At 36.7% G+C, this 19,445-nt stretch overlaps 1 pseudogene; it reads left to right on the plus strand.

The window, feature by feature from the left end:
• The first annotated feature begins 18,600 nt into the window (after positions 1-18,600).
• On the plus strand, positions 18,601-18,839 carry LOC116862903 (annotated as a pseudogene).
• Positions 18,840-19,445: the final 606 nt, after the last annotated feature.

Genomic DNA, 19,445 nt, shown 5'->3' on the forward strand with positions numbered 1-19,445 from the left:
AATATACCAAAAAATTTTAAATAATTCTATTTATATTATTTATATATTTAACATGAAGCATCATTTACTATCTGTATCTGTAATGCTTATCAAGGCACATCTCTTAGGGTACACAGGGGATTTTATTTCAACTCAAAAAGTATGTATGTTTTGTTATGGTGAGTGCTGTGAAGTGTGTAAGCCTGACGATTCACAGACCTGTACCCCTGGGGCAAATAATAACATTACATCTCAATTTTAAAAAGTATATACATTATACATATATATACATATATATATTACACATACACACACACACATATATATAAACTCAAAAAGTATACACACACGTATATAATGAATATCACAGATACATTCATACCCATCTACCACGAGAAAGAAAAGCTAACTTGAACTTGAACTGCTTGCACAGAATGTACAATTTTTTTTTAAAGATTTTATTTATTTATTTGACAGAGAGGGAAATCATAAGTAGGCAGAGAGTCAGGCAGAGAGAGAAGGGGAAGCAGGCTCCCTGCTGAGCAGAGAGCCCGATGCGGGACTCGATCCCAGGACCCTGAGATCATGACCTCAGCCGAAGGCAGCAGCTTAACCCACTGAGCCACCCAGGCACCCCAGCGTATTTCTTTGTCCTGAATATGGGACATTCCTTGTCTTCTTTCATCTTACAGATGACCTTTTGGTTGAGACCAATTCAGCAAGACCTCCAATCACAAACAATGTATTTTCTTTGTCCTAAGAAGGAATTAAATAGCAATTATAATGGGAAGCCTACATTTTAAAATCTATGTTTCACCTGACTGATATCATATCCAGCTTATTTCAAAGAAACTGTATTTTATTCAGAAACAGGACACTCAGTTCCTGCAGTATCAAGAAATTTCAGTAATTCAGAAGTCAGTTTCATAGATTTTTGTAAAATATTTATCTAATTACAGAAAATGACACTAAAATTCTTACACTCTTTCAAGGATAGTGAGAAGAAACTGAAAGCAGTAGCAGTAACAAGAGTTCAGACAAATTTATATCTGCAACAGAAATAATAATAAAGCATTGAAAATAGATATTAATCCCAATAACTTAATATTCAACAGTTAAGTGGCCAAATTTATTAGACAAACTCATCCTATAATTTTAACCTACAGGTTGACAAATCAGTTATTTAAATATCTAGTAAGTTTCATATTATTTATATATGGTAAAATCAAACACCAGTTTGAGCTCCTGAATGAAAAATTGAATATAATAATTGGTTATTAAAGTAGGATATTTGGAAAGCAGTGAGAGAAATTGAAAGGATCTCATGAATAGCTGGTTTGTTTTTTTGTTTTGTTTTGTTTTATTTGAGAGAGAGAGACTGCGAGAGAGCGTGTTAGGGGAGAATGTCAGTGGGAGAAGTAGACTCCCCATGGAGCTGGGAGTCTAATGTAGGACTCCATCCTGGTACTCTGGGATCAGGACCTGAGCTGAAGGCAGCTGTTTAACCAACTGAGCCACCCAGGTGCCCAATAGCTGGTATTTTTTTTTTAAGATTTTATTTATTTATTTGGCAGAGAGAGATCACAAGTAGGCAGAGAGGCAGGCAGAGAGGCAGGCAGAGAGAGAGGAAGGGAAGCAGGCTCCCTGCTGAGCAGAGAGCCTGATGTGGGGCTCAATCCCAGGACACTGAGATCATGACCTGAGCCGAAGGCAGAAGCTTAACCCACTGAGCCACCCAGGTGCCCCAATAGCTGGTATTTTTAACAACATCTATTGAACTTATTAATAGACACAGAGTGAAAGAGTCCAGGTGAGTACAAATATCAAATAACACAAATTGTTTCACTTTGGGAAACTGAAGTTTTGAGTTTATATTACAACAAACAATTTTATTAAGAAAAATAAAATGAGGGCGCTTGGGTGGCTCAGTGGGTTAAGCCGCTGCCTTCGGCTGAGGTCATGATCTCAGGGTCCTGGAATCGAGTCCCGCATCGGGCTCTCTGCTCAGCAGGGAGCCTGCTTCCCTCTCTCTCTCTCTCTCTCTGCCTGCCTCTCTGTCTACTTGTAATCTCTCTCTGTAAAAAAAATAAATAAAATCTTAAAAAAAAAAAGAAAAAAGAAAATGAATAAAATAAAATAAAAAGCAACAACGCCCCCCCAATTTTACGTATTGGACCTGTTGAAATGTCCTAGGATCTATAAGTTTCTTGGTTTATGTCATATTTTTAAAAAAAATAATAAATTTGCAACATTTTCTTTGTTTATATATGGATATAATAATATACATATATATAAGAAAGACTATTAATTGACAAGGAATACATATAAATACATAATAAACAACCATTATGTATATTATTTAGACATTTAACATGATAGATCATTTGATATCTATCTATAATGCTTTGGAGACACATCTTTTCTGGTTTAAAAGAGGACTTACTGCATCTAAAAGTATTCAGGAGTGTTTGAGGGGCTCAGTCGGTTGATTGTCTGCCTTCGGCTCGGGTCATGATCTCGGGATCCTGGGATCAGGTCCCACATCGGGCTCTCTGCTCAATGGGGAGTCTGATTATCCCTCTCACTCTCCCTCTGTACTTTCTTTCTCTCTCTCAAATAAATACAGAAAATCTTTAAAAAAATAAATAAAAGTATTCAAATAACAGAAAATGATTTATTACCATGATTTTTTATTTATTTTTATTTTTTTTCACAGACTTATGAAGTTATATATATATATGAAGAAATTTCTAGAAACAGACGGGTGGGTGAACAGATGGGTGAATGATCATAGGTGTTGCACTGTTTAAAAGTCTATTTGTCTTAGCTAACAGAAGAAGAATCACTACAGACAGAAACATATTTTTAAGTGTTAAAAATTGGAAATAATTATATGAAGAATTTTATGTAAAACAAGATAATAAGTATTTAATACATAATCTCCCATGCATAAAATAGGGCTAATTAAGCAATTTTTTTTTAATAAGGACAACCCTCATCTCCTTGAAACTGTTTTTTTTTTTTTAAATCTGTTTTCTATTTCTTTGGTTCCTTCTATAAGTAAGGAAATAAATGAATTATTGCATTTAACTTTAACAAATTTAAATCCAAACAGACACACATAGTTATTTATATAGTTACAGCATGATCAGTGCAAGATCAGATTATCTCTAGTCTGCAAACCATGCAAGCATCAGAGATATTCTGTCTAGAAATGTACTATACTATGTGTACAAATATGTCCAAGCCTGGCTTGTTGCTCCCTCTCCAATGTTAGATTTCTCCACTTAACTGTGATTTTTTTCTCTCGACATGATTCCTTAACACAAAACAATGAATTACTTATATATACTTATAGCTGTTTAAATGAAAAGAGAAGCGATTTAAAACGTGTGAGCATGCTTCCTGAAATGCTATCTAACATTTATATTAGGAGAGCTAGCTAGAAGTTGGCATTTGCAAAGATTTCCCAGGATGTTATTAACATTAACTATTTCAGATTGGCTTTATATAGTGTTTTTAAAAAGGTGATTTATCTACTCTTTGAGACAAAAAGAAACTGGTCTTACTTAGTAAAAAAAAAAAAACAAGCAAACAAAAAACAACAAAGAGGGCAGGTCTCAAGTCTGCCTCCTCTGCTCTCATCCATCAAAAATAAATAATTCTCATACAGAATTAAATAGCATTTCGTGCAAAGTCTGTCTCCCCACCTGCCCTAAGTGATACCACGGCGTGGAACCAGCCACCAGGATCCCTCCAAGTGCAGGCTGCTTGGGCTAATACGAAGGAGCACTGGTTGCAGACACAGAGGCTGAAGAGGAGAAAGATCTCACCATTTAGTTCTCTGCTCTTCAATCTGCTTTTCTGCTGTGGCACCTTCTTCTTGGCCCACTGCCCTTACTCAGGCCATGGACTCACAAGGGAGTTTGTCTAGGGTGTGACAGAACCGAAGTGCTCTTGGTGGGCGAGGGTGGATCTTGTGGACAGTTGTGCCTTCCCTGGTTCATCTGGAATTTTGTATTTGGAAGGCCAGGTACAATGCTACCATTAACTGTATGGGCCATGGAATTAAACAAGTGGCCTTGGGGGCTTAGATATTTATTTACCATCATCTTGAGTGAATTATTTAAACGTTCTATGTCCAAATTACCCCACTTGTAAAGCCCGAATATTATTAATAGCTGCATTAGGGAATGGTTATTGGTTTTGTTGTTGTTGTTGTTGTTGTTTTTAAGATTTTATTTATTTATTTGACAGAGACAGAGATCCCAAGTAGGCAGAGAGGCAGGCAGAGAGAGGAAGGAAAGCAGGCTCCCCACTGAGCAGAGAGCCCGATGAGGGGCTCGATCCCAGGACCCTGAGATCATGACCCGAGCTGAAGGCAGAGGCTTTAACCCATTGAGCCACCCAGGCGCCCCGGGTTATTGGGAAAAATTAAGTAACACATGTGAATTTGTTCCCTGGTTCCCAAAATGGCCGCAACTACAATTTTTAGAAGGACAAAATTAAGTAAAAGGGTAATTTAATAAGTGATCTTAAGAAGTGTTTATCATTCAGTTTTGCTTTCTGACTCAACATCCTGTATTTGATTCCACTCTCCGTTGACACCGTAAGCCATCTTTATTTTTATTTTTTTAAAGATTTTTGACAGAGAGCGGAAGAGAAAGTGAAAAGAACAACAACAACAACAACACACCAGCAGAGGGAGTATCCTGGGATCATGACCTGAACCGAAGGCACTTAACCAACTGAGCCACCCAGGGGACCTGTAAGCCATGTTTAAACACAAATTACTTTTACCCCACTTTCTCTCTGACTGATTCCTCACTGAAGGAACACCTCAATCTGAACATCACTGCAATTGTCCTTTTTTTCCCCCCCTTCAAATATAACACTACTTCTGGGATTCCCTTTATGGATCAAATACTGGCATTCATTTGTCACTAAAGTAACCTTTCACTCCTCCCTTTCACAGAATCAGTGTCCAATTCACATAAGTTCCACAACATTGACATGTCTTAAATGAAATTTCTTCTTTCCATCCCCATAACTACTACCTTACTAGACACTTAACGTCCCATACTAAAGTCATTCTCATAGTCTTCTAAGGGAGCCCCTCTGCCTTCATTTAAAAACCCTTCAAAGCACCCAACTGACTTTCATACAATGTAATCTGATCATGTCACTCTCTTGCTTGGAGGACCTCAGTGATTTCAATTTTTCTGTTATAAAACTCAAACTTCTCATCATAGCTACAAAACTGTCTATGTCATGGCCCTGTCTTGCTTTTCAGACTCTTCTCTACTGTATTCTACTTTCAAGTTTTACAAAACTACCTAGACACCCTCCAACATCCCGTGTTGTATCCATTTTGGATATGAGCAGCAAAAAGCCACTCAAAACATCGAGAGCCCAAAAAGGCAAGGGATCCCAGTGATAAACACATGAAAAATTCATAGATTGTGATGTGGGTTAGGAGTACAGTTCAGGCCATAGGGAGTGAAATTCTGAATTAGAAAGTCTCTATGAAGTTGCTAGTTATGAGTGGCGTCTAATCTGTGTGTCCCTAAGTCTGCCCCATTCTTTTTTTTTTTTTAAGATTTTATTTATTTATTTGACAGAGAGAGAGATCACAAGTAGGCAAAGAGGCAGGCAGAGAGAGAATGGGAAGCAGGCTCCCCGCTGAGCAGAGAGCCCGATGCGGGGCTCCATCCCAGGACCCAAGGATCATGACCTGAGCCAAAGGCAGAGGCTTAACCCACTGAGTCACCCAGGTGCCCCAGTCTGCCCCATTTTTTACAGGTTCTCAGCATGGTTTCCTTCCAGTTGCCTCCTAGCTCCAAAACCAACAGATGATTCTGCTCTGTATCACTGAGTTAAAAATCTAGCTCAACTTACCACTACTTAGGCAAAACCTTTGATTATCAGACCATAAATTGATTTCTTAAGTTTTTATGTCCTCCACTCACAAACCAGTCTTTCTCTATCGGAAAAAAAATGAACTGAAATATTAAGTATTATTTAAGTACAGGTGGGGTGGAAGGAGTTCTAGCGGTTTAAGACACAAGTGGCAGATGAGTATGGAAAGTACACTGTACTGCCTCTGTATTTCCATTTCCACCTGGGACATAGTTTTGTCCCCCTTGTCTTCTGCTGATTAACTATCCACCTTTAAAAATGCTACCATCTTCCAAAGGACAGGGACTGTGCCTTGCTTCTTGTTTTATTGCCAGCCTGGAAAATACTAGACAACCTATAAATAAATGGCTGTTGAACTAATGAATACATATATTCTTGTCGTTTCCCTTTAAGGTTTTCCTATTATTTGCAAAAAAAAAATTAATTAAATAAGTCCTCTCCCTCCCTTATAGCCCATTATAGCACCTTCGACATACACCTTTATTAGAAACTGTAATACTGATGTTTTTATTTGATTCCCTCCCTTTACTGGACTGCAAGATCCTTGAGGAAACATCATGATTTATTAATTCTAATAGTATTTCTGACCTGTTGTAGTTGCTGAGAAATGCCTGTTGAATGCATGAATGAAAACATGGGGCTAGTATAACAAGCTCATCATAGCTACAAAGCTACATAGCTATATACACCCCAGTATCCTTTCTGATGGATTCGTCCTTTATGACAGCATTGCTTTACAGAAGGTGATGTGGTTCAGCAGGAAGCAGAAATAAGTAAATGTGCGCAAAACTTGTCATTGTGCGGAACATTCCTCACATCCACAAGCAAAAACATTTCAGTCTACTGCTGTTCCTGGGTTGGGTGGCCTCCCACCAAAGAGAATGGTCTTCATAACACCCAGTCTTGGAAGCACACTCGGGAGGCTTTGCTAAAGGTCCTGATACAAAACTTGGACTGATTTTCCCAAGGACCCAATTATAAAAAAGTCCCTGGGGAATATACTAATTGGCTCTGTTTAAATATGCTTTTATCAGGGCATACACAATTCTTTTGTTTGGAGATCATCTAAAGGGTGGCTCACATGCCAAAAATAATCAGATGTATTGTTCTTCCATTTCCCTAATGAACTCTACCACACTTTGTCTTTTCCAGTAAACTGCAAGTGAGTCACAATTTGGAAATTAATTCTAAAAGAAAGCAACTTTCCAAGCAAGGAAATGGTAAGTATTAAGTTGAGTGTAGGACCATCTGTCAGAGTTAATGCCCATTAGGGATTTCTTCCCTAATGATTGGTTTCTGCAGCTAATGAAAAACAGAATTTTTGAACATTGAATAGTGACCAATTCTTTGTATATTTACCAACTTGTTTTCAAAGTTAATTAATGCTCTTCAAGCTATAAACATTGGTATCTTTTTTTTTTTTTAAAAATTGTCCCTATCAAATAAAACAGAAGGTAAAATTCCCTAAATTCCTATTGTCTGGAAGTAACGCTAATGAACACAATTTTTTGAACAACTTGTTTTTAACATCATTTAGCGTTGCCCAACATCTTTAGATTTGCTTGATGTTATTAAGGTTGCCTCAAGGTTTTAAGCAAATTGGGTGAATAAGTTGAAAGTAGTATTTTTCAAAAGTATCAAAATAGTTATCTCTAATCTGCCTGCGTTGATGCAAGGTCATCTTAAATGTCCAGTATAGACAAGAGTTCTCTTACAGTAACTTCAAATAATTATAAAGACTGACCTCTAATTTGTATGAATTTTGTCTTTTCTGCTCTCATATGACACTGAAGTGGCTAATTGCCCTCTAAAGTAGCCAATTACATCCACAGTTAATTAACTGCATTAATTATCTACAAGACTTCTTGTATAATAGAAAGTTTCAGGTATTACAAATGAAATTTGCTTCATCTTTTAAAGTATGTGGGGATATTACATTCAGTAAATATGCAGTATTACTTGTGGTAAATCCACTCTGTTATGATTACCAAACGGAGCCATGGGAGAGAGAGAGAAATCATTTGGGAACAATTTACTAACTTTCCATCGTAACAATAGCCAACTTCATCACATTCTCCTTTGGAAAAGTGGTGTGTACCTACAAGCCATTTTAGTATGAAAGTGAAAAGAAAGAATAGCCAGAACCAGCAGTACAAGTAGAATTTAGTGGCTCCTCTTTGTCTCAGGAGAACCCTGCAGGAGATCAGTGTGGACAGAGCAAAGCCCACCACTGCCTTCAACACCCCCACACATGTAAAAGGCCATTTCCTTTTTTTTTTTATTTTATTTACCTATTTATCTGTCATAGAGAGAGAGCAAGCAGGAGCACAAGCAGCGGGAACAGGCAGAGGGAGAAGCATGTTCCCAGCTGAGCAGGGAGCCTGAGGTAGGACTTGATCCCCAGGACTCTGGGATGATCACCTGAGCCAAAGGCAGACCCTTAACTGACTGAGCCACCCAGGCGTCCCTAAAAGGCCATTTCCAAAGCTAGGATTCCCTCACTTTTCACTTGTGGCCCACCAAATCTGGGTCACATAAATAACCAGAAACAGTCCGATTTCCATTACTACCTTTGTAATCATAGGCGCAGCCTTATCTCGGGCTCTAATTGGTTGAGGTCTGCGTGAAAGAGAAGATATTCAAGAGATATAATTAAAGACATAGAAAAGAGTCATCAGAATAGAAGGAGACAATTTGTCTCCCCTTTCTGGGAGGAATATTAATCTCAATAAGTAGGCAGATCCGTTTCTGACTAAAAGAATAGAGATGTAAAAGATAAGAAGAAAACAGAGAAGAAGAATGGGAGTGGGGGAATCTAAAGATAAAATTGTGCTACCGTTAAATGTCTTTAGAGAAAAGATTGCCTTTCAGAACATCTCAGCACTGAACTACCCACTACCTTACTGAACTTAGTAAAAAGTTTTTGGGAAAAAATGGTAAGGCACTTGAACCTTATTTTAATTAATGTATAGTTTTCAGAAAGGTATGTTTTCTATTTCATGTCATTTGAATGGCACAAAATTATTAATAGATGGCACATAAAAATTAGCCAAATTTGATGAATTGAAGTTTATAAAATTATAATAGTCCTTTGCCCAAATTATTAGTTTAAAAACTTTTTTTTACATATTGCAGCATTAGCCTAGAGATAAGCCTTGAAAGGCTCTAAACTGAATTAATGTATAGATTAAAGGTGTTAAATCATAGGCTAATTTGAGAATATTAAAAACAGGAAGATGGGGCAGCTGGCTGGCTCAGTCGGTGGAGTATACAGCTCTTGATCATGGGATTATAAGTTTGAGCACCACATTGCATGTAAAGATTACTTAAAAACAAAGTCTTAGAAAAATTATTAAAAGAAAAAGACAGGAGGATATATAAATGGCCAACAGCATGTGACTAAATTGTCTACGTTAGTCAATATTAGGAAAATGCAAGTAAAAACCATAGTGAAATATACTGCCCTTACACTAGAGGACTATATAAAAATTTTAAAAAGAAAATGGAAATTTGCAAATATTGGTGAGGATGCGGTAAAGTTAAAACTTTCATACACAATTTAGTAAATTCCACAGACGCTGAAGCATTTTATATTCTTCAGCGTCTGTGGAATTTATTAAATTCTTCAATAAATTAAACTAACAAGTACCATGTGACCTAGGAATTCCATGCCTAGGTTTATACCCAAAAGAAATATAAAGAAGTATTAAAACAAATATCTGGGGGCACCTGGGTGGCTCAGTGAGTTGAGGCCTCTGCCTTCGGCTCAGGTCATGATCCCAGGGTTCTGGGATCGAGCCCCTCATCAGTCTTCCTCTTCTCTCTCTGCCCGCTTCTCTGTCCACTTGTGATCTCCGTCTGTGAAATAAATAAATAAAAATCTTTAAAAACAAAAAACAAAAAACAAAAACAAATATCTGGCAGCAAACATTCACAGCAGTGCTACTCACAAAAGCCAGAAAGTAGAAACAACCAAAATGTCCATCAACTTATGCACAGATAAAGCAAATAAGGTATAGCCATCCAACTGAATATCATTCAACTATAAAAAAATGAAGCAGTGATATATTTTACCAAATGGAGGAATCTTCAAAACGTTATACCAAGTGAAACAAGGCAGACATAAAATGTCACATGTTGTATCATTCCATATCTATGAAACATCCAGAATAGATGATTCATAGAAACCAAAAATCAGATTAGTGGTTGCCAAGGCCACTTATAGAGGGAAAATAGGAAGTAACTATATAATGGCTCCAGGATTTCCTTCCAGGTTGATAAAAATGTTTTGGAACTACATAGAGTTAACAGCTGCACAGCAGTGTAAATTTACTATATGCCCCCGAATTGCACATTTTATTAAAATTGTCAGAATGGTAAATTTTATGTTATATGAACTTTATCACAATTCTTGTAAGTATTAGGAAAAGAAACAGAATGGAGGGAAATGGGTGTCTTCAAATGTAAGTAAATATCTCCAAAAACCAAATTCCATTTATTTTTTCCCCTCTACACTCCACAGCAGTTGCTAAAAACATTTCCCCTTGGAAGTTTACTGATGTTTCTCATCATGAAGTTCCACCAATGTCACACTTTTCATGGTGCCCTTTCAACCCCCAAATCCAGGGCTGGAATCAGCACAAGGTGTGTTAATTTCATGGTGCTTGATAGAGTACATTCCTCACCATATTTGTCATTGACATATGTTATAAAAAAGGCAGCTTTCAAATACTTATTTTCATTTTAATTTATCCATTTAGAAAAAAATAAGTGCTTTGAATTATTGAGAATTATCATCTCTTTGAGCTACTTATAACAGAGGATTAAAAATGATGGTTCCCACAATTCTCCACTCATGACTCCTACTTACCCTTTCCTTGAAGCTAAATGTTACATGTAAGCTTGTTAGTTATAGTTTGTGCCACAGGCAGTGCTATCACATATGACATTTAACATCAATGATAGCCCCTGAGAGGGGGGTCTTGAGTCATCATCTCAAAGAAACAGATATGAACATCATACTCACTGTAAAATTGCTATCCAACTTAAGAAGGAAAAACAAACCATTTCATTGAAATTTATGGATATATGCGCCATTTAAATAAATTAGTTTGATCCAGATAAAATGTCATGCTAGACCACAGTGACATGGAGCCCCCCAAATGTCAGTGCTTGTACTTTAGGCTTCAAGAAATTATTGTTAGTCTGAGATGGAGAGGCATAAAATCACTAGGATCCATACCAAATATGAAGCTCTTAGAATCTGGACGCCAATACAAATTTCCCTATAGCAATCAAAATCTTTTTTTTTTTTTAGGTTTTATTTATTTGACACAGAGATAGAGAGTACAAGTAGGCAGAGCAGCAGGCAGAGGGAGAGGGAGAAGCAGGCTCTCTGTGGAGCAGGGAGCCCTATGTGGGGCTCCATCCCAGGACCTGGGATCATGACCTGAGCCGAAGGCAGCTGCTTAACCAACTGAGCCACCCAGGTGTCCTAGCAATCAAAATCTTGACCAGTTATACAAGTTCAGGCAAAAGGCAAAAAGTAAAAAAAAGAAAAAAGTTTCACTTGTTGCACAAAAACACACCATCTAGCTTTCCAAAACAATTTAGATGGTTAAGATTACTTAGGAAAGAATGATATTTAGATATGACTTTTAAGTGAATGAAATAGGCTATGATAAAGAAAAATGAAGAGCCAGACTCCACAGTACAAAAAAACTAAGTCTAGAGGATGAGTTAAATCTGATTCAGAAGCATTTGAGAAAGTGAGATAAGACTTTGGTTTTAAGGTACAAATAAGAGCAAATATGAAGAGAAGAAAAGGGACATCTTGTCAGGTGACTCAGGTACCCTATACAAAAACCCAGGAGTCAAAATCAGAATAGGGTATGAGAATAATACTAGTCAAGTTTGACAGAAATCGGGTGGCCATATTGTATATAGTAACCAATGATAAAGTGACAAAAGTAAATGAAGCCAGAATACATAGCTCCTTAGATGCTCGGGGAAAGTTTGAATATATGCACAGGAAGGTGAGTTTACTTGGTAAAGTGGACTAACAAAGAAGAGCAATGGGTTTATAGTGTCCAAAGTTCAAAAAAGAACAAACGCCAAAATTTCAACTCTAGCTTAATTAGCTAAGCAAATGTTTTCTCTTCCTTATAGAAGTTAACTTCTGTGTGAATCAGATTCAAAATTTAGACATAATGGACAACCCAATATATTCCAACTTTTCAGCTATGACTTTCCTCATATACACAGATACACCTAGACACAGAGAAAACACAAGCAAACAATAAATAAATAAATAAATAAGACCCCCAAATTAGATCTATAATGGTGTCCCAGCACACAAAGCAAAGGTTTCACCATATTTTAAATCACCCTATATGAAAATAGAGTAATGATTTTATTGAGATTTCATGTGTGTGCCTATGTGTATGTGTGTGTTTTCTGAAGAGAACAGCCATAGTTCTATCAGATGTGTTTCTTTGCAATATATAGTATCCTGTTAGAATAAAAATTACTCTGCTGCTGTGCCTAGTGAAAGGGGAAAGGAAACTGCTAGGGAAATCCCTTAGGTTTGATTAGTAAATTAAAGCAGCTAAATGCTATGGAGCCTGAGATAATCCATTGGATGAGTTAATGGCTATGAAAATCAAAATTCTACAACTTTCCTGTTGGTAACAACAGGAAAGGTTTAATTTAAATTTTATAGCAGAATAAAGTTGTTTTGTACAAAATTCCTCTCAGAAATAGACTGTCGTTCTGAAAAATAATTAGTTCACACTTGTCCTTTCACCGCATCAAGACACATCATAATTAAAATATCAAAAGTTGAGGATACAGAGAGAAGAGTAAAATGCAGCAAGAGAAAAATAACTGGTTACATACAAGGGACTCCTTGTTACAACTGGTTACATACAAGGGAAGACTATTAAACTGATCCTTCAGCAGCAACTCTAACCCGAAGGGAGTGGCATGATTTATTCAAAGTGCTGAAAGGAAAAAACTTCCAACCAAGAATACTCTACCTCACAAGTGTATCATTCAGAAGTAATGGAGAGATAAAGTGTTTTCCAGACAGTAAAAACTAAAGGAATTCATCACCTTTAAGCTAGTTAAGGGACTAGTTAAGCTAGTTAAAGGGACTTATTTAAGCTGAAATGAAAAGGCAACTAGTCACAAAGACATATGGAAAAGCAAAAATCTCAGTAGCAAATGGCAATATATAATAAAGGTAGTAGATTAACCACTTATAAAGCCAATATGAACGTTAAAAGACAAAAGTAGTGAAATTAACTCTAACTACAAAAATTAGCTAAGAGACATGCAAAATAAAAAAAATGTAAAATATGACATAAAAACAACACACAGTGGGAGCGAGAATGAAAATGTAGAGTTTTAGAATGCACTCAAACTTAAAATGCTGTCAATTTAAAACACATTGTTTTACATATGATGTTATATGGGGACTTCATGGTAACCACATAGTAGAAAACCATAGTAGATACATAAAAGGAAATGACAAAGGAAGCTAAATGTAACACTAAAAGAAGGAAGGAAGGAAGGAAGGAAGGAAGGAAGGAAAAAATAACTTACTAAACCACAAGGGAAGATAAAATAAAGAAACAGAAGATAAAAAAACAGTCAAAAAATAAGTAAACAAAATTGTAGTAATTACATACTTATCTATAATTAGTTTAAATATATATGGACTAAAATCTCTAATTAAAAGACAGAGGTACGGAAAGGATAAATAAATAAGACTCATCCATATGTTGCTTATAAGAAGCTCATTTCAGATCCAAGGAAACACAAAACAGAAAGTGAGGGGATGGAAAAAGACATGACATGCACACAGAAGCCAAACAACAACAAAAACAACAACAAAAAAGCTGGTGTAACTATACTTATATCAGACAAAATAAAACTTAAAACAAAGACTGCAATAAAAGACAAAGACGGGCATTACATAATGATAAAGAGGTCAGTACAAGAGGATACAATATTTATAAATTTTTCCACAATTTTCTGATTATTTAACACTCATAGATGAATACATTTATTCTAGATACTACAGTTTTGAAAATACACTATCAAGTCACAAAAATGAGTTCCCTGGGATGTTACTTAGAAATTATGTGGAACACACATACACAAACAGAAATTACTTTTTTGATTTGTAATACGTTCAGTAATGAAAATGTGTTACTTTTAGGATGGAAATGGAAATAAATACCATTATTGATTTGACAAAATAATTTTACCACAATTCAAAAATACAGTAGAATTTAGATGAATTTGGTTATTCTATAAGAACTCAAAGATACAATGCTAATGTGAAGACAGTAAACATTTAAAAAAGAAAACTCTAGGGATGTTTTAAAAATCTTAATTATGTTATGGACATTGGGGAGTGTATGTGCTATGGTGAGTGCGGTGAAGTGTGTAAACCTGGCAATTCACAGATATGTACCCCTAGGGCTAATAATACATTATATGTTAATATAATTAATTAATCAATTATTAAATTAATAAATATTAATAAATATCAGTTATCATTTATATTATATATTATATATTATAATATTACATATTGATAATATTAATAAATATTAAATTATTAAATTAAATCAAAATTAATTAATTAATCTAGCATTCTTTAATAATTAATAAAATTAATTATCATGTTATCAGTAGAACATCATATGTCAGAAACCTGACTTTGGCACATACTCCTAACTATCCCTTAATCTCACTTGACCCATACAGTTATTTTTCTTTTTTCACACCCAATGTCATGTACATGTACGTATCTTGAAATGTAAGATTATCTCTCTCTTCAAGTGCTCAGCATTCTACTCCATTTAACAGCCTTCAGGATTTGCATAGGTCAAATTAGGTCAATCCAGAACCAAAGTCATAACTGACAAAGTGTATACCAGCAGTTCATGGCATTTTATAGAAGATGGAAGCAGAACATAAATGAAGAGAATATCCAGAAAGAATACCAACGGCAGTGCTTGATTGAAATTTAAACCATATTGTATTTGTATATGTCAACCAACACATGTCAAATGCTCAAGGATACAATACGCGTCCTGTTTAGTTTACTATTTTACTCCCTCCTGAACAATGTGATGGAAGTCTTGTTTTGTTGATGTTATTCAACATCTGGATACAAGGCATTAGCCTTGAGGTCAGGGAATTTGTCTCGCTTCTCCAGTATAAGCCTAGCACTTATAAAGGTGCCTGGTGCTTGCACAATTAATATTAGCTGAATGAATGCTTACATAAATACCATTGAATTTTACAGAACTGAAAAATCATATTTCTGAGGCACATGGGTGGTTCAGTTGGTTGAATGTCTGATGCTTGATTTCAGCTCAGGTCACGATATCAGGGTCCTGAAATCGAGTCCTGATCAGTGCTCATTGTGAAGTCTGCTTGGATTCTCTCTCTCTGCCTCTCCCTCTGCCCCTCCTCCTGCTTGTCCTCTCTCTCCCTATCTCTATCTCTCTGTTGAAAATAAATAAATCTTTTTTAAAAAAGAATCATATTTCTTCTTTTTGGGAATATATCCTAATTTGCTAAGTTCCACTGACATTGCAATTTATTTCTGAGTCTCCATTGGCTAAATCACATTAAAGAAAAGTTATCAGATAGCTGCTATGAGAGTAACTAAGAATAAAGAAAAAAAAACAATCTGGACAGTCAACAATTTATATAAATCTTTCTCATAAACCATCTACCTCCACAGTCTGCAGAAAGTCCACCTCCATACCACCTCCAGAGCCCCTACTCTGATCTTGCACCACTGAGAGTCTGACCATGGTGGGGGTGGGGCGGCAGGGTGGTGGGGGAATGGGAACTTGCGAAAATCAGCACATGGATCTAGGCAGAGGTCCAGAAGAACTTCAGAGGTACAGAAGAATAGCTGATGTTATAGAAGAAAAATTGCACTGGACACTTGTTTAAAACAGCAAGGGAGACTTCATACAAATCAACTGCAGTAGAGAGCAAGACTTTGCAATGGGGCAGAGGCAAAGAACTCAACTCCACTGGCACAAAAGACTTTTGTTTTTAAACACCAGGGAGAGCTGTGGGTTAATGGAAAACTACTAGAGAATGTTGGTCAAAGTGATGAGGCTATATCATGTTTGCTAATTGGTTCTTACCAAAGTCAAGCTCCTAGGCTCTCAGAGACTAGAAGGCAGGGCTCCTATCTTCCTTAAGGTTTACATTCCACTGGGAGGGCTCCTAGGGACTCTTGGGCTATATAGTTGGGGAGAAATTTTATGTTTCAAAGAGACAGAGAAAGAATTTATAAGTGAAAGTTTTCTGAGGTAATTGCTCCTAGAAAAAGAGGTCTGGGCCTTATCATCAAGAAGCTGATCTAAAATTTAGTGAAGCTGAGGGGAATAGAAGGCTGTCTGGTCAATGAATTTAGACAGACATTAGAACCAGAATTGTGACATTGGAAAATAGCTTAAAAAAAATCTAGAATGACTTCTTTCAAAGAATGTGTTTTCAGTCCCCAGGTACAAAAATGTGTTTCTCTACACTACCTCAAATTCTTCATTTTGCCTTATTATATTTACTGAAGTTACATCTATAAAAATTCATTTGGGCTATCTAGCATTCTTTAAAAATACAAATAATTTTAATCTCGAACACTCAAGGAAAGTAAAGAGTACTTTATCAATATAAACAGAAAATTATAAATTGGTTTTCAAAAAACTTGGTTGAAGGCAATACAGGAATTCCAAAGCCTTGTTCAAATTCTGACTTTACCCTCTATCACTTAAATGACCTTGTGCAAGTTTTCATACTATGTTCTTTGTTTCCGAGGATGTAAGAAAGAAATACACGGTGTTATTGAAATATTGAAATATATTGACATTAATTGCTTAGAAGTATACCTGAAAGAAAAGTATTATCTATTATAAGTGCTTAAGAAATGGAGTAATTGGGGCACCTGGGTAGCTCAGTGGGTTAAAGCCTCTGCTTTCGGCTCAGGTCATGATCCCAGGGTCCTGGGATTGAGCCCCAAGTCGGGCTCTCTGCTCCGCAGGGAGCCTGCTTCCTCCACTCTCTCTCTCTGCCTGCCTCTCTGCCTACTTGTGATTTCTCTCTCTCTGTCAAATAAATAAAATCTTAAAAAAAAAAAAAAGAAATGGAGTAATTTTTAAATATCTTCCTAAAACTAGATAAATAAAACCTTTTTAAACATGTTTAAAATTAAATTCTGATTCTGAATGATTTGTTGTTTTCAATTTGCTCTTTGGAAGTAGGTCCTATCTTCTGTCATAAATTTTCTAAACTTACCCAATCACAAAAATTCTTACTGAACTAAATTGGTCATATTTTTTTCTGACATTGGTTTTTTTTTTTTTGGTTATTTACCAAACAATTAACCAAAAAAAAATGTATTAAAGGAATATTTCCTTCAAAGCCATAAATGCAATTTTATAATCATGAAACAAGACATATTTGTGACCAAATGGACTGTCAGCAATTTATGCTTAAGAAAGAAGGTTGCCTTCCTCCATTGCCCTTGCCAGAAGGTTAAGTAGTAAATTCTTTTTCATGCACAGAAACACAATACATCATTGTAAGTAGTACAAAAATAATTAGAATTTAAAATTATACATGAGGAGAGTGATATCACTAAGAGGATGACATAGGCTGTTTCTGATCTCACTCCCCCTCACAAGAACAGTTATCATCTCTTCAAGAACAAAACACCAGTGAGAGAATCCTGGAACAGGAGAGTGAGACTGAAGCACTGCCCCAGGACCACACAGATCACATTAGAAGGGTGAGAAAAGTGATTACCTGTTGGCCTCATGGCCCCTCCCCCAAGCAGCACAGCACCACCTGGAGAGGTCTCCCTTGAGACTGGGATCCCTCCAGATGGAAAAGAAAACTCAGAAGGGAAAACCAGCCTTCCCTTTATGGGAACCAGCCATCCCCTTTCTGGGGAGTCCCTGCTTTGATCTTGCACCACTGGGAGTCTGACCCTGGCGGGTTTATGAGATAGTTATTTTTACTTTCCTATAAGGTCTGATGTTTTCTTTTTTCTTTTTTTTTTTTTTTTTTTTAAGATTTTATTTATTTGAGATAGGGCGAACCAGAGAGAGAGCGCCCATGAGCAGTGGGGAAGCAGACTGCCCATCCCAGGACCCTGGGATCACGACCTGAGTTAAAGGCAGATACCCAACCAACAGAGCCACCAGATGCCTCAAGGCACGCTGTTTTCAGCATGTGTGTTTATTTTGCCCACTATCTAATATAACTGCATAATATTCCACAGGGTACACCCACCACACACGCCTGTCCATCCTGAAGTTATGAATGCCTGGAGAGTCTGCAGTTTGCTGATACCACAAGCAACACTGCACCAATTAACCTGTGCGTGTTCCCTCATAGACTTTGGGGTCTATGTCCAGGACTGGAATGGCTGGCCTGTCGAACGTGTGAGTATTTAATTTTACTGAGAACTGCTTCAGTGCTTTCCAGGAGTCCTGCAGTAATCGACAGCTCCCAACAGAATGTCAGGATTCCTGGAGTTCACATTCCACCAAACATGTGGCATTATCCAGGCCCATAATATATCCAAAATGGTGCCTCTTCATATAATTTTTATTTTTCCATTCCAGTGGTGGAGCAATGGATGATCCTGTTCCTGGCAAAATGGAGCAGGAGGTCATGAGCAGATAAACCTGCACAGTGAACCTGGTTGCCTTCCCCCATCTGACCATGGTGCTATTGGCCACTGGCATGTTCTTCACCGCCTGGTTCTTCCGTTAAGAGCTTATTGCCATCAAGAACACTTAGGATTTCTACAAAGAGCTCCTCAGCTCCTTGGTGGCCTTGCTATTCATGGCTTTGTAGTCCTCTTCTTGCTGCTGTGGGTCAGCATCTATATATGACTTTCCAAAGGCTCAAACCAGGTGGCTTAATTGAACCCCTACTTTTGTAAATTAATTTACTATTGCTGGAAGTGTCCCAGCTGCTTTTCGCAATGAAGGCAGATGTGTGGGAAAAAAAAAAATGTTTTTCTATTTACCAAAGAATATGAACCTCTCTCTATAAGATTACCGATTTTTTAGTCTTCTGTAGTTCTTGGTTCAACTTCATGCAATCTTAGGTCGAAATGTTATCTTTCTCTTATTGATTTATAGTAATCTCTTCTCTAGTAAAACCTACATAAACCCACCCACACACACACAGAAACACCTGCATAGAGATCACCTGGGGACCTTGATAAAATACATATTCTTATCCCACAAGGTCTGGGGTGAGTCCCAAGAGTCTTGCATAAATTACCAGATCCCACAATATGATGACAATGATGATGTCTGTCCAAGAATCAAATGTTAAGTGGCAAGGGTTAAGACTATATTTAACTACTTGTTAACCTTTATTCTTCCATTTACATTTTAGAGTAAATTTATCATGGTTCTCAAAAGTATCCAAGTGGGGGGTTTGAATAGAATTGATCAAAGTAACTAATATTAAATATTAGGAGTTTTTAA

The sequence above is a fragment of the Lontra canadensis genome, unplaced genomic scaffold (genome assembly GCF_010015895.1).
Source record: "Lontra canadensis isolate GAN:19392208 unplaced genomic scaffold, GSC_riverotter_1.0 scaffold372, whole genome shotgun sequence".
NCBI classification, from domain to species: Eukaryota; Metazoa; Chordata; class Mammalia; order Carnivora; family Mustelidae; genus Lontra; species Lontra canadensis.